Source organism: Globicephala melas, chromosome 20, assembly GCF_963455315.2.
Source record: "Globicephala melas chromosome 20, mGloMel1.2, whole genome shotgun sequence".
Taxonomy (NCBI): Eukaryota; Metazoa; Chordata; class Mammalia; order Artiodactyla; family Delphinidae; genus Globicephala; species Globicephala melas.
The window spans coordinates 45,922,620-45,938,129 of NC_083333.1; the positions used below are offsets into that span (position 1 = coordinate 45,922,620).

The 15,510-nt window shown below is 42.4% G+C and overlaps 1 pseudogene; it reads left to right on the forward strand.

Moving 5' to 3' along the window:
• Positions 1-287: 287 nt before the first annotated feature.
• On the forward strand, positions 288-536 carry LOC115843573 (diphthamide biosynthesis protein 3-like; annotated as a pseudogene).
• Positions 537-15,510: the final 14,974 nt, after the last annotated feature.

Consider the following 15,510-nt stretch of genomic DNA (forward strand, 5'->3'; position numbering starts at 1 on the left):
CAGTGATACCCCCCATGGAAGTGAAACCTGGGAATGAAACCTTTTTCAGAGTGAAGCAGCACACATGTGGTCAGGGCCCAGGCTCTGACCCTGTACTGATTGGTTTAAATCCTGGTTCTACCTCTTCTAGCTATCTGACCTTGAGCAAGTTACCCACTCTCCATGAGCCTCAGTTTCCTCACCTAAAGAATGAGACTAGGCCCGGCTAGGCCGGGCCTGAGAAGTTGGACCAACCCCAGCCTGGGTAGGACGGGGGAGGTGATAGACCTCTACTGGCCCCAGCAATGATGGCGGTGTTTCACAATGAGGTAGAGATCGAGGACTTCTAATATGAGAAAGACTCAGAGAGGTACTCCTACCCCCGCCCGTGTGGGGGTAACTTCTGCATCACCTGGGAAGATTTGACAAATGGGGAAGATGTGGTGAAGTGCCCTAGCTGCTCTCTCATTATAAAAGTGATTTATGACAAAAATCAGCTTACGTGTGGAGAGACAGTCCCAGCCCCTTCCACCAGCAAAAAACTAGTTAAATGCTAAAGAAGACTTTAGGACTCCATAGCCTGAACTTTTGGGAATTAACCAAGCTGGAAAAATCAAATGCAAAGTCACTGGCTTCTTCAAGGGCAGAATCTTTTTTTTTTTGGCCGCGCCATGGGGCTTGCAGGATCCTAGTTCCCCTGACCAGGGATCAAACCCGTGCCCGCTGCAATGGAAGTGCAGAGTGCTAACCACTGGACTGCCAGGGAATTCCCGACAATCATTTTGTAGCTTGCTGTTCATTAGAGTGTGGATTCTTTGCATTGGCTGCAGAATTAAGGTCCAGTTGAAGAAGCAAGTCCACCACATGACATACCTGGATTTTGTGCTTAGAGCTTTGAATTGGAAGTTTTCTTAATTTTCCATCCGAACTTAAAGGAAGATAATTTCACATCAGTGCTTTCTTTCCCTCAGTTTTATTTTTAATTTATATTTTTAAAATTAGTTTATTTATTTTTTAAATTTTGGCTGCACTGGGTCTCAAATGTGGTGCGCGGGCTCTTCGTTTCAGGCTTCTCTCTGGTTGCTGCGCACAGGCTTCTCTAGTTGTGGCGTGTAGGCTCCAGAGGACGCGGGCTCAGTAGTTGTGGTGTGCAGGCTTCTCCCTAGTTGTGGTGCATGGGTTTAGCTGGCCCGGCATGTGGGATCTTAGTTCCCTGACCAGGGATTGAACCCGCGTCCCCTGCATCGGAAGCTGGATTCTCATCCACTGGACCACCAGGGAAATCCCAGTTTTATTATTTTTATATCTTACACCTAATTACTTTATTATCTGACAACAGCATCATCTACCTCAAACTCATTAGGAATCTTAAAAAAAAAAAGGGAGGGGACTTCCCTGGTGACACAGTGGTTAAGAATCCGCCTGCCAATGCAGGGGACACGGGTTCGAGCCCTTGTCCGGGAAGATCCCACATGCCGCGGATCAACTAAGCCCGTGCACCACAACTACTGAGCCTGCACTCTAAAGCCTGCAAGCCACAACTAAAGCCCGTGTGCCTAGAGCCTGTGCTCTGCAACAGGAGAAGCCACTGCAATGAGAAGCCTGCACACTGCAATGAAGAGTAGCCCCCACTCGCCGCAACTAGGGAAAGCCCGCTCACAAAAACAACGCAGCCAAAAATAAATAAATAAATAAAAAGGGGGGTTGTTAAAAAGAAAGAATGAGAATAATAGTAGTATGTATATCATTAAGTGGTTATTTAGATTTAAAAAGTTACTGTAAGTAAAGCACTTTGTACCTGGCACAGAGCAATCTTTCAATAGACATTTGTTATTATTCATTTCTATGTAACAAATGAAGGATAAATATTGCCTGTTTGTAAATATCTTATTGACCTACAGATCACTTTTATGCAGATAATTCCTACATGTCTCTCCTTAGGCCTACCATCTCTTCTGAACCCCACATAAATGTCCTTAATTGATTACTACATATTTTCTCTCTCGCTTTGCTTTCCATGAGATTCAGCATTACACCAAACTCATCTTCCTCTAGCTGGCTCCCTCTGGTCTTCTTTATTTCTGTTAATATCATTATTGTCACAGTTTCTTAGGTATAATAATTTTGTCACCCATAGCTATAAAAAAACCAGTTGACATTTATTATTTACTATGTGCCAGACACTGTGTTAAGTTTTTTTTTTTTTTTTGCGGTAGGCAGGCCCCTCACTGTTGTGGTCTCTCCTGTTGCAGAGCACAGGCTCCGGACACGCAGGCTCAGTGGCCACAGCTCACAGGCCCAGCCGCTCCGCGGCGTGTGGGATCTTTCCGGACCGGGGCACAAACCCGTGTCCCCTGCATCGGCAGGCGGACTCTCAACCACTGCGCCACCAAGGAAGCCCTGTGTTTTTATTGAATTACTTTATATAATCCTCACAACAGTCTTATGATGATACAGCAAATAGAGCAACTGAGGCTTAGTGATGTTGAATAACTTGTGCAAGTTCATATAATTAATAAGTGGCTGAGTCAAGAATCACCCCCACATCTTTTGAAAACAGAGCTATGCTCCTAAGCACTATCATTGCTGTAATACAGTTCTTCTCTCTCTCTTTTAGTTATATCTAATTATTTCCTGTCAGTTTATCCTAGGAATTCTATCACAAAATTTCCTTTGACCACTTTAATCCTCATACCTTGATTATTGTTGCCGTCAGCATCCTCCTAATGAGTCTCTTTTCTTCCAGCTTCTTGCTCTCCAATCAATCCTCCAAATTATAGCTAGATTCTTTACTGTCTAAAACAGAGCTCTCCCTATGTAGCAGTGTAATCTTGGATCATCTCTTCCGATCTATCTGTAGTTCTGTAAAGTGAGTGAATGGCCTTGACATTTTTTTATTTATTTATGACAGTTTTTTTGAGTTATAGAATTTTAGGATATTTCTCATGTCACTGTCCTATCCCCAAAGCTTCAATGGCTTTCCATTAATTACAGCCTAAGGTCTTAACTTAGACTAGCATTCAAGGTCTGTCAGTAATCTTGGTGGTTCTATCCCCCACTGTTCTCTAGCACTTTATTAGGCATGTATAATCAGTTTCTCAGACATTTTCTGCTTTTCCCTACTTACATCTTTGCTCTTGACTACTTTCCTGATCTCCCAGTACCTACAGACTTATGTATTTATTAATACCATCTTCTTTTTGTGTATCCAAATCCTACCTCTATAAAATCTTTCCCCTTCTCTATCAAAGCAGCACAGTGACCCCTCTTTCTCTCTTCACAACATCGTTAATACAGTTCACTAAACATTACTCCTATTATTATTTTGGGAGGTGAATATATTTGATTAGCAGATTTTTTTTAGCAAGGGGTGGGTGGAAAGCAGTGATCTAATGTCTGAGGTAGTGAATACCCATTTTTGGAGGTTTCAAGCAGAGACTGAAACCCCTTGCTAAGGTTTCTGGAGAGGGGATTGGTCCATTTGTCAGTTAAGATTACTTTCATCTTTAAATTCTTATTATTTTATGATTTGGTGTGCAGAAATGTTTACCTCTGGAAGCATGGAGGGTTGTGTGTGAGGTTGGGAAAGGAAGATTAGGGTGAGTCGTGTAATTAGGACAGCTTCCAGGAAGAGATGAGACCTTCCTGTTTACTACTGCCCATCCCTCTTCTCCAGCATTTGCCTGAGCAAGACCCTCCCCACCCAATAAATCTTAAATCATGAACTGAAAGGAACCTCACTCTAAGACATGGTTTTGCAGTGTACCAATCAACAGCACTGGAATCATCAAACTCTCAGGATCCATCCCAGAACTTACTGAATCAGAATTTGCAGTTTGGGTTTCCTGGGTGGCACAGTGGTTAAGAATCCGCCTGCCAATTCAGGGGACACGGGTTCAAGCCCTGGTCCGGGAAGATCCCACATGCCACAGAGCAACTAAACATGTGTGCCACAACTACTGAACCTGAGCTCTAGAGCCCGTGAGCCACAACTACTGAGTCCACACTCCACAACTACCGAAGCCCGCACACATAGAGCCCATGCTCTGCAACCAGAGAAGCCACTGCAATGAGAAGCCCATGAACTGCGACAGAGTAGCCCCCACTCACCGCAACTAGAGAAAGCCCACGTGCAGCAAAGAAGACCTAAAACAGCCAAAAATAAATAAATAAAATAAAATTTAAAAAAAAGAAATAGAATTTGCAGTTTAACAAATTCCCAGTGATTCATTTGTACACAGAGGTTTTAGAAGTCCTAGTACAGTGGACCCCAAACACTAAAAAGGTGCTTTATAAATAACTCTAGTGAGCTGATATTTAATGTACCCTCTACCAAAAAAAAGAAGAAGAAGAAGAAGAAGAAGAAGAAGAAAGAAAACTAGGAGTCAACATCTATTTTTTTTTTCCTCTCATGCCCCACATCCTATCCATCAGCAAGATCTGTGTATAGGCTTGAAACCACACAACTCATATGGGATTCAAATGCAGCCAAAACTCAGATTGGGACTTGAACCCACAGGCTGAGACTTTTACTCAGCCAAAACTCAGATTTGGACTCAAATCCACTGTCTTTTCATTAAAACCACTCACCTAGTGTCAGGACTTACTGAAGCTCAGGTTCTTTATGTCTCAGCACAGAAGGAACTCTGTGAGAGGCAAAGTGATGGGTAAGGAGTAGATTTATTAATATAGGATGCTTGTGAGGGATATAAGTGGGCAGGCAAGAGGCTCTGCCCTGAGAACTAAGTGAGAAGGCAGGTTTATTTAGGGAGATACACACTCCATGGACAGAGTGTGGGCCACTTCAGAAGGTGAGAGGCCCTGAGAGATATACATTTCATAGACAGAATGCGGTCCATCTCAAAAGGTGAGCACAGCCTGGAAATACGGGCTGGTTAGTTTTTATGGGCTGGGTAATTTCATAGGCTAACAAGTGAGAGGATTATTCCAACTATTTTGGGGAAGGGGTGGGAATTTCCAGGAATTAGGCTACCTGCCTTTTTTGGGCCTTTATAGTTGGCCTTGGAACTGTCATTGCGCCTGTCGGTGAGTTGTTTAGCATGCTAATGTATTACAATGAGTGAATAATGAGGCTCAAGGTTTACTGGAAGTTGAATCTTCCACCACCTTGGGCCTAGTTGGTTTGAATCAGTTTATGTCAGATCCTCAATGGCTATGTCATTCTTTAAGGGTTGTGCCCTGTCCCCTTCCTTCCTGTTTCAGGCTCAACCTTAAATATATACCCTGTAACTAACTACTTTTCTTTCTCTCTTTTGTCACCACTTACTGCAAACCACCATCATCTCCCACTTGGACTACTGTAACAGGGAAGAACAAAATCTGACTCCATGTTGGATCTGTTGCTTTTACTTTGACCCATACTTTCCATTGCTTTTGTTCTGTCTATAGCTATAGGCATACATAATGGTCTGCCTTGGGGAACCCTGCTCCTCTGCCTGAATGTTAAACTAAAGTGCCTTTGTTCAGCTCTCAGGGAAACACCCTGACCCTGTCCCCCTGTGAATGGCAGCAGAAAAGAAAAAATTAACACATTCCCCAAGGCTGGCCAAAACCAGGAGATGTTTTGCAAGACTTATGGCCTTTTTACTTTACTTCCTCACCTCCTCCCCGTCTCTGTTCTATAAAAGAAGCTATCATCCACACCCTGATAAGATGGTACTCTAGGACACTAGTCCGCCATCTTCTCAGATGCCTGGCTTTCCAAATAAAGTCGCTATTCCTTGCCTCAACACCTCACCTCCCAATTTATTGGCCTGTCATGTGGTGAGCAGAGTGAGCTTGGACTCGGTAACAAATTTGGCTTAGCCAGCCAGGAGCCTCGCTGCTTGTGGCTAGCCAGCCCTAGTCAGGGACTTTTGGGGCAAGGCCCTAGCATCTGCCAGGACCATTTGTCCTGAGGATCTTCCCTTCAAAATTCCCTGAAGCGGCACTGGCTACCCCAGCACTTGGCAGTTGGAGCAAGGAATCGACAAACTTCTGCGAGTTGATGGACTCAACCTTTGTAGGGTAAATCGTTCTGGTGTGTACAACGGGGGACAGATTCTCCCCTCAATTTGGGTTTTCCCTTTACAGGACAAGCCAATTTGTTTTGCATTTGATTGGGGTAGCCTGTTGGAGAGGGGAGTTGTTGTTTGACTCTACCTGATTTGGGAACCAGTTCATTTGCTTTTTGTTTTGTGTGCATCGATGTTGGAATTTGTGCTTTTTGCACTGGAATTTGTTTGTGCTTTTTGTGTTAGAATTTGTTTGTGGCGGAGCTTCCCTGGTGGCGCAGTGGTTAAGAATCTGCCTGCCAATGCAGGGGACACGGGTTCAAGCCCTGGTCCGGGAAGATCCCACATGCCGCGGAGCAACTAAGCCTCTGCACCACAACTACTGAAGCCCGTGTGCCTAGAGCCCATGTTCCACAACAACAGATGCCACCGCAGTGAGAAGCCCGCACACTGCAATGAAGAGTAGCCCCTGCTTGCCGCCAACTAGAGAAAACCCACACACAGCAACAAAGACCCAACACAGCAACAAAGACCCAACACAGCCAAAAATAAATAAATGTATTAAAAAAAATTGTTTGTGTCTTTTGTGTTTTGGTCTTATTAAACGTATAAAAATGGGAAATAGTCCCTCTATCCTGAAGGAGAGCCCTTTGGGGCGTATACTAGATAAATGGGCAAAACATAGCCACGAGCCTATGACTAACAAAGAGATGATATACTGTTGTAATAGAGTGTGGACCTAATATATGTTAGGATCAGAGGAGCGATGGCCCCTGAATGGCTCACTCAATTACAATACAATCTTGCAATTAGAAGTGTTTTGCAAAAGAGCAGGGAAAAATGATGAAATTCCAATGTAGAAGCATTTGTGCTATTGCATCAGGAAGAAAAGGAGTCAGAGGGCTGCCACCTTATCGTACAGTGGTCTGGAAGAAAACCCAAGGGGAGACCTAGACAAAAGAGCTTAAACAAAATTCAGGAGATAAAACAAAAACCAAATGAGGATCCATTAGAGTTTCTACAAAGGGTTTATCAAGCTTATAGGTGCTATACGGATGCAGACCCTGAGGCCCCTGAGAATGTAAGGATGATAAATATGACCTTCATCGGGCAAAGTACCTCAGATAAGAGAATTACAGAAGTTAGATGGTGCATTTGGAATGAACCCTTCTCAATTAGTATATGTTACCTTTGAAGTGTTCAACAACAGGGAACAACAGAAGCAAGAAGATGCAGAACGGAATGCAGCTTTTCTGGCAGCAGCATTGAATTCCCAGAAGGCAAGTAACCTAATGGAAGGTAAGCCACCATTGGGGAAAGAACAGTGTGCTTATTGCAAGGAGGAAGGGCATTGGAGAAAAGATTGCCCTAAAGAAAAAGAAAGAAAATCATAAAAAGGAGACAAGAGCCTCTCATATAGTAGAAAGAGAGGAACACTCTGATAATAAATGAAGAGCCCTGGGGACTCCCTTGGACTTGAGGCGTCCGATTCTAATTTCCCCACAGGAGCCCCAGGTAATCTGACAGTGGGGAGCAAGTTGATTGACTTTCTAATAGATATATCTGTCACATACATATTCTGTGGTAAACACCAAGGTGGCACAGAAAACATCTCAGTCTATCCCAGTCATGGGAGTTTCTGGAGAACTACAACCTCTAGAATGCCAACTAGGGGACCTCACCCTGAAACATCCAGAGTGTCCAATCCCCCTTTTGGGACAAAATCTCCTTTGTAAAAGGGATGCTGGGACACCTAATCTAAAACAATATCCTCTGAGACAAGAGGCCCAAAAGGGAATTCAGCCAACTCTGGAAAATTTTTTGAAAACAGGACTGATTAAACCTTGTGGGTTCCCATATAAAACCTCTATCCTCCCAGTCAAAAGGCCAAACTCAGCAGAGTATCACTTTGTCCAAGATTTGAGGGCTATTACTGAAGTACTCCAAAACTTACACGCTGTGGAGCCTAATCTATACACTCTGCTCACAGCTATTCCGGGAGACTACGGCTGGTTTTCAGTCCTTGACTTAAAAGATGCTTTTTTTCTGCATTCCTATTGCAGAAGAATCACAGCAGCTATTTACTTTTAAATGGCAGGACCCAGAAACACAGGTAGTCCAACAGTACTGTTGGACCGTCCTGCCTCAAGGATTTAAGAATTCTCCTACCTTGTTTGGGGAGACGTTGGCTGGAGATCTTAGAAACAATACTGGATGAAGGACTCTTACTCCAATATGTGGACAACTTGCTCATAGTGAGCCCTACATATGATAAATGTCTATAAAACACCATCAGAACCCTGAACTATTTGGCCAGTTTTGGATATAATGTCTCCCAGAAAAAAGCCCAGATATGCAAACAGCAAGTCGTGTATATGGGCTTTGTCCTCTCCCAAGGACAGCGGGATCTTTTGCCCGACAGAAAGCAGGCAACTGCAGGCTTGGGAGCACCCAAGACGTGCAGACAACTGAGAGGTTTTCTGGGACTGTCAGGGCTCTGTCAGATTTGGATCCAAACTATGGACTCACAGTAAAACCCCTCTAGGAGGCACTGAAGGGACATGATCTTGAGCCCCTTACTTGAACTGAAGAGTGCCAAACAGCCTTTGAAACAATAAAAAGGAAGTTAGTCTCAGCCCCGGCTTTGGAACTACTGGACTTAAAGAAACCTTTCAAACTGTATGTACATGAGAGACAAGGCAGAAGCCTTGGGGTATTAATTCAAACTCTGGGGAATATCCCTCGACCCATTGCCTATTTCTCAAAACGACTAGAACAGATTGTTAAGGGATGGCTCCCTTGCCCTGGAGCTGTAGCAGCTACTTGTGAGGTACTTCAGGAAGCTGAGAAGTTTACCCTGGGGCAACCCACCACTGTCTGTTCCTCACCGTGTCCTTTCTTTGCTGGAACAGAAAGGGAGCTTGTTTGTATTACATGTCTGTGTATACATTATACATATGAGATATCTCTACCTCTGAAAAATATTATCAAAACTGAGTTTATAAAGAGTTTTATTCAATTTAAAAGTAAGCGCTTACAAATTAAATATAAAGAAACCAGCCAAAATGACTTTCAGGTTCATGGGTACTGGGAAATATTCAATATTAAGTTGATACCTGGTATTAAAGTTTGTTTGTTGATCTAATTAATATAAACATGTCTTTAGAGTCATTAAGTATAATACTTTATTGTACCTAGGAATCAAATAAGACCTTATTACATCTGTTGCAAGGAAAATAACTTGATATAATTAAACTTTAAAGTAAATGTAAATGAGATAAGAACTTTTGGGTAAACTCTTTAAAAATAATTATATGTTAGAAATGTCTACTTAAAATGATCTTTCCAGGGCTTCCCTGGTGGCGCAGCGGTTAAGAATCTGCCTGCCAATGCAGGGGACACGGGTTCGTGCCCTGGTCTGGGAAGATCCCACATGCCGCGGAGCAACTAAGCCTGTGAGCCACAACTACTGAGCCTGTGCTCTAGAGCCTGCGAGCCACAACTACTGAGCCCGTGTGCCGCAACTACTGAAGACTGAGCACCTAGAGCCCATGCTACGCAACAAGAGCAGCCACCACAATGAGAAGCCTGCGCACCACAAGAGTAGCCCCTGCTAGCCACAACCAGAGAAAGCCTGCATGCAGCAACAAAGACCCAACGCAGCCAAAATAAATAAATAAATAAGTAAATAAAAATGATCTTTCCAGATATTTGTTAACTTCAAGTTCTAGAGTTATGCTAATTTAAGTGATGGAAGTTTATTGAATAGATAGATAAAATCCCCCCAAAAAAACCAAAGTATGTCTCAGAGCTGGTTGGTTTTATTTTTTCATTTTAAAAAATATTTTATTTATTTATTTTGGCTGCACTAGGTCTTCGTTGCAGCACGCGGGATCTTTGTTGCAGTATGTGGGATCTTTTTTTAGTTGCAGCATGTGGACTCATAGTTGCAACATGTGGGCTTCTTAGTTGCGGCATTTAGACTTCTTAGTTGCAGCATGTGGACTCTTAGTTGTGGCATGCATGTGGGATCTAGTTCCCCGATCAGGGATTGAACCCAGGGTCACTGCATTGGGAGTGTGGCATCTTACCCACTGGACCACCCGGGAAGTCCCAGAGCTGGTTGGTTTTATGTTACAGAAATATCCAAGTTTCTTGGTGATTGCATTGTACTCAAATCTTTAACCATGCTATTTTAAGTTTTGTCTTGATGCTGTTATAAAATGAAGATTTTCAAGAAGACTCATAAAAAGGAACTTTTTTTTTTTAACAAATATAAGTTTCTGATAGCATTTAGGTAATACCACTGGACTGGGTAACATATGACAAAACTAATGGAAAACCTGATTACTTCATCCAGATCAACAGGAATTAATTACATGGGACTGAGTGAACTGATGAATATGACTTATAACTTTATGACTTTGGGAAATATACTAGCCTTAATCTTTGTTTTCCAGAAAAACTTTTCCTCTTATGCTATGTCCTACAAGTTGGTAAAGTATACCCTTGTAAACAAAGATTAAACATTTACTTTTTTCTCTCTACCTGATCCTGCCAGAATTTGGCTTCTCCAGCTGGCTCTCCTGTGGACTTGATGATTTATTTTAACTGGATTCCGTGTTTTAATTTGTTCTTTGTTTCCAAATTGTTTATGTTTTGTGTCTCCCTGCTGCACTATGACTTTGTCAGTGTTACCAGCTGCATTACTTATATCCTGTCTATTTTATAAGATTGTTGTCTCTTACAGTACTCAGTGTGTAACCAGGCCTCCAACAAAATTGATGATGGCTAAACATCTTGAGGAAATAGATCATATTTATGACTTTTATAGAATAATTGTAATAGTGTGATTCTAGGTATGGGAAGAAGCAATAAGGAAAAACATTTCCTGGATCATAATAGACTAGTAAGACAGCGGGTCCAGAGAATTTTTAATTATCAACAGGGCCTAATCCGGAAACAGCACGTAGAGTGGCATATCAACAGGAATTTTTGCCTGATCTGGGATGACCTCAGCACCATGGGACAAAATTTGGTCATGAATTGTCTCCCAAATATCGGTCAAATTCCTGACCAAGAGGAGGATCTGAGAAATGGAATATTTCCTGCCATATCCATAAACAAAGGATGTCACAGTCATCAGCAAACTGCAGCCACCACCGATGGTGAGCCGGTGATCTCTGAGGGAACTCAGGAAGGAAAAAGTACTTGCCGTCTAGCAGCCATCAGACTGCAGCCACTCCCTATGGTGAGCCCTGAGGAAACTCAGGATGTGAAAGCACAGGATACTGGCCCCAGATAGGTGAGGTGCATATCAAAGGAATGATTTCAGTGAGCCCAGACTCTTGCATCTTCCTATACATAGAAAAGTGCTAAATTCCTTAACTTGAGACTGTAATTTCCTTATAGTTGGAGAAGCGTGGGTCAACCTACTTGTTTAACCCTGTTCTACTGAAAAACACAGAATCAAGTTCAAATAACTGAGAGTTGTACTACTTACTAAAAATTCTGAGAATTATTCCCTGCCCAAGGCTGATCATTTCCATTCCATGATCACCCCTCATCACCCCCCTACAGAGCAGGAAGCAGTTAGAGCGGTTGTTTCCCCTTATCCTGCAAGATTGTAGAATGGACATTGACAGTGGGGAATTGTAACATGGAAGAACAAAATCTGACTCCATGTTGGATCTGTTTCTTTTACTTTGACCCTTGCTTTCCATTGCTTTTGTTCTGTCTATAGCTATAGGCATACATAATGGCCTGCCTTGGGGAACCCTGCTCCTCTGCCTGAATGTTAAACTAAAGTGACTTTGTTCAGCTCTCAGGGAAACACCCTGACCCTGTCCACCTGTGAATGGGTGCAAAAAAGAAGAAATTAACACATCCCCTCGCCGAGGCTGGCCAAAACCAGGAGAGGAGATGTTTTGCAAGACTTATGGCCTTTTTACTTTATTTCCTCAACTCCTCTGCCTCTCTGTTCTATAAAAGAAACCAGCATCCATACCCTGAGAAGATGGTACTCTAGGACACTAGTCCGCCATCTTCTCGGATGCCTGGCTTTCCAAATAAAGTCTCTATTCCTTGCCTCAACAGCTCATCTCCTAATTTATTGGCCTGTCATGCGGTGAGCAGAGCAAGCTTGGACTTGGCAACACTACTACTATAGTCTCAACCAGTTTTTCTGATTCTGTTTAGAAATTGCTAAAATTTTGAAATAATTATAGATTCATGGGAAGTTGCAAACAAATAGGTATGAGGAAATCCCATGTATCCTTCAGCCATTGGCTCTAATGGTAAATCTTGTATAACTGTAGTATAACATCAAAGCCAGGAAACTGACATAGGTATATGTCATGCCATAGAATTTATTCAAATCTCATCAGTTTTACATGCACTCATTTTTTTGGCATGTGTATAGTTCTGTGCAACTTTGTCACATGTGTAGATTTGAAACCGAGTGGGGCCTTGTGGGGCTCTCAGCATGGAGGCCCTTTTGTCCCCCATTTTTTGTAGGCAAGACTCCAGCCTCCATGACCTTCCCTGAGTTCCAAAGGGCGGATTTGAACAGTTGTTAATCAAGGGAGGAGCAGCCAAGAAACCACCCAAGGCAAGATTAAAGGGACCAGAGACGCTCATCAAGATTAGGAGACCAGCTACCTGAGATGAGATTAAAGGAGTACAGGCCCTACACACACACTGATCTTGTCAGGGACCCCACCCTTGAACCACAGTTATAAAACCTTCATCAAATCCTCTGGGGTTGGAACACAGTTTTTCGAGGCAGAAGCCCAGCGTGTCTCCCTTTGCCTGGCAAAGCAATACCACTATCTTTTTCTGCTTCACCCAAAACTCTGTCTCTGAGATTTGATTCAGCACTATTATACAGAGAGGCCGAGCTTTCAGTAACAGATTCATGTAACTGCCACCAAAATCAAGATACAGAACGATTCCATTACCACAAGACTCCCTTGTGCTACCTTTTTAGGACATACCCATGCTCTCTCCCCAATCACTAACTCCTGGCAACCACTAATCTATTCTCTATCTCTATAATTTTGTTATCTCAAGAATGTTAAAAAAAAAAAAAGAGAATGTTATATAAATGCAATAATATAGTAATTTTTTTGTGATTGGTTTTTTTTTTTTTTTGCAGTACGCGGGCCTTTCACTGTTGTGGCCTCTCCCGTTGCGGAGCACAGGCCCTGGACGCACAGGCTCAGCGGCCATGGCTCACGGGCCCAGCCGCTCCGCGTCATGTGGGATCCTCCCTGACCGGGGCACGAACCCATGCCCCTGCATCGGCAGGTGGACTCTCAACCACTGCGCCACCAGGGAAGCCCTGTGATTGGCTTTTTGTAGTCAGCGTAATTCTCTTGAGATCTGCCCAAGTTGTTGCATGTACCAGTAGTTTCGTTTTTTATTGTTGTGTAGTGTTCCACAGTATGGATGGACCATAGTTTTTTTTTTTTCTTAATTTTTATTGGAGTATACTTGTTTTACAATGTTGTGTTAATTTTATGTGTACAGCAAAGTGAATCATGGACATTTGGGTTGTTTCCAGTTTTGGTCTATTACAAATGCTGCTATTGTTATCTGAAAACTGGGTTTGCCTCTTGGTGGGTGTCAAGCCAAAAGACACAACCAAGCCAAAGAGTGGGAGAAGGAAGACTTTATTACTTACAGCAAGTAAGGAGAATACCAGGGATCTTTCCCAAAGCAGTATCTCCCCAACAGCAAAACTGTGGAAGTTTTAAGCTAAGGGTACATGCGTATTCATGAAGGGGCTTGAGCAGAGGAGAATTTAGCATAGAATTGGGACAAAGGTTAACAGAGTCCAAGCTTTAGTTGATTGAAGTCATTAGGTTCAGTAAAGGTCAATATTATTATTACTTACGTTTTGACCAGTCTGGGATCTCAGCCTGTAGTTACCGTCCTCCAGCTGGGTGGGGGCCTTAGTTCCTGCAGAACTCAAAGATAGGTATTAGATTGTTACGTGTGTCTCTTGGATATAGGAAGAACTAGGAGGAATTAAGGGGAGGAATTAGGACTCTTTTATTACTGAGCTATTGTTTCCTGATTGCTTTCCCTTTGTTCCTGCATTCTTTAGTTCCCTTAAATCATTAATTACTGAGACCTCTTTGAGGGCAAGAATTGTGGCCAGGCTTGGATCACAAAGTGGCTTAGGCTAAAAACGGCTTCTCTTAAAGTAAAAAACAAACAAACAAAAAAAACCAAGGTCAGTTCTCTTTCTCTGGGGACCCCTTACCCTATCTACTTACACTATAAACATTTGTGTACAAGTTTTTGTGTGAACAGAACATAAGTCATTTTCTCTGGGATAAACACCCAACAGTGCAATCGCTGGTCATGTGGTAAGCACATGTTTAGTTTTACAAGAAGCCAGACTTTTCCAGAGTGGCTGTGTACCATTTTACACTCCTGCCAGCAATGCGTGAGCGGATCCAGTTCCTCCACCTCCTTGAGAGCATTTGGTGGTGTCACTACTTTTTATTTTAGCCATCGTCAAAGGTGTGTAGTGATATCTCATTGTGGTTTTAATTTGCATTTCCCTAATGGCTAATGATGCTGAGTATCTTTTCATGTGCTTATTTGCCATCTGCGTATCCTCTTCAGTGAAATATCTTGTCTTTTGCTCATTCTCTAATTGCATATTTTTTTAACAGTTGAGTTGTGAGAATTCTCTATATAGTCTAGATACAAGGGCTGTGTTGTGTATGTGGTTTGCCAATATTTTCTCCCACCCTGTAGCTTGTTTTTTCATCCTCTTCTCAGGGTCTTCTGAAGAGCCAGAGGTTTTCATTTTGATAAGATCCAGTTTATCAACGTTTTCCTTGTATGAACTGTGCTTATGGTGGCAAGTCTAAAAACTCTGCCTAGCCCTTGGTCCTGAAGATTTTTTACCATGTTTTTTTCCTAAACTTTTTACAGTGTTGACTAAAAAAACCCACACAGCCTAAAAGTAGTGAGGTAAGTTTTATTTGATGACCCTACTGATGACTATAGCTTGGGAGACAATCTCTCAGATAGCTCTGAGGAACTGTTCCAAAGAGGTAAGGGAGAAGCCAGGATATATAGTTTTTGCTGAAAAAAACAAACAAGAAACATGTTAGTGGAACATCAAAAGATTACTGCTAATCAGTTTAGAGAACAGACTTGTGGTTGCCAAGGGGGAGAAGGGTGGGGGAGGGAAGGATTGGGAGTTTGGGATTAGCAGATGCAAACTATTATATATAGGATGGATAAACAACAAGGTCCTATCGTATAGCACAGGGAACTATATTCAGTATCCTGTGATAAACCATAATGGAAAAGAATATGAAAAGGAATATTTATATGTATAACTGAATCACTTTGCTGTACAGCAGAAATTAACACAACATTGTAAATCAACTATACATCAATACATTTTTTAAAAAATTACTGCTAATCACACAAAAAGCTGCATTGGATAAAAAAAAATACGCTCATTGAAATTATTCATTTGATACGCATC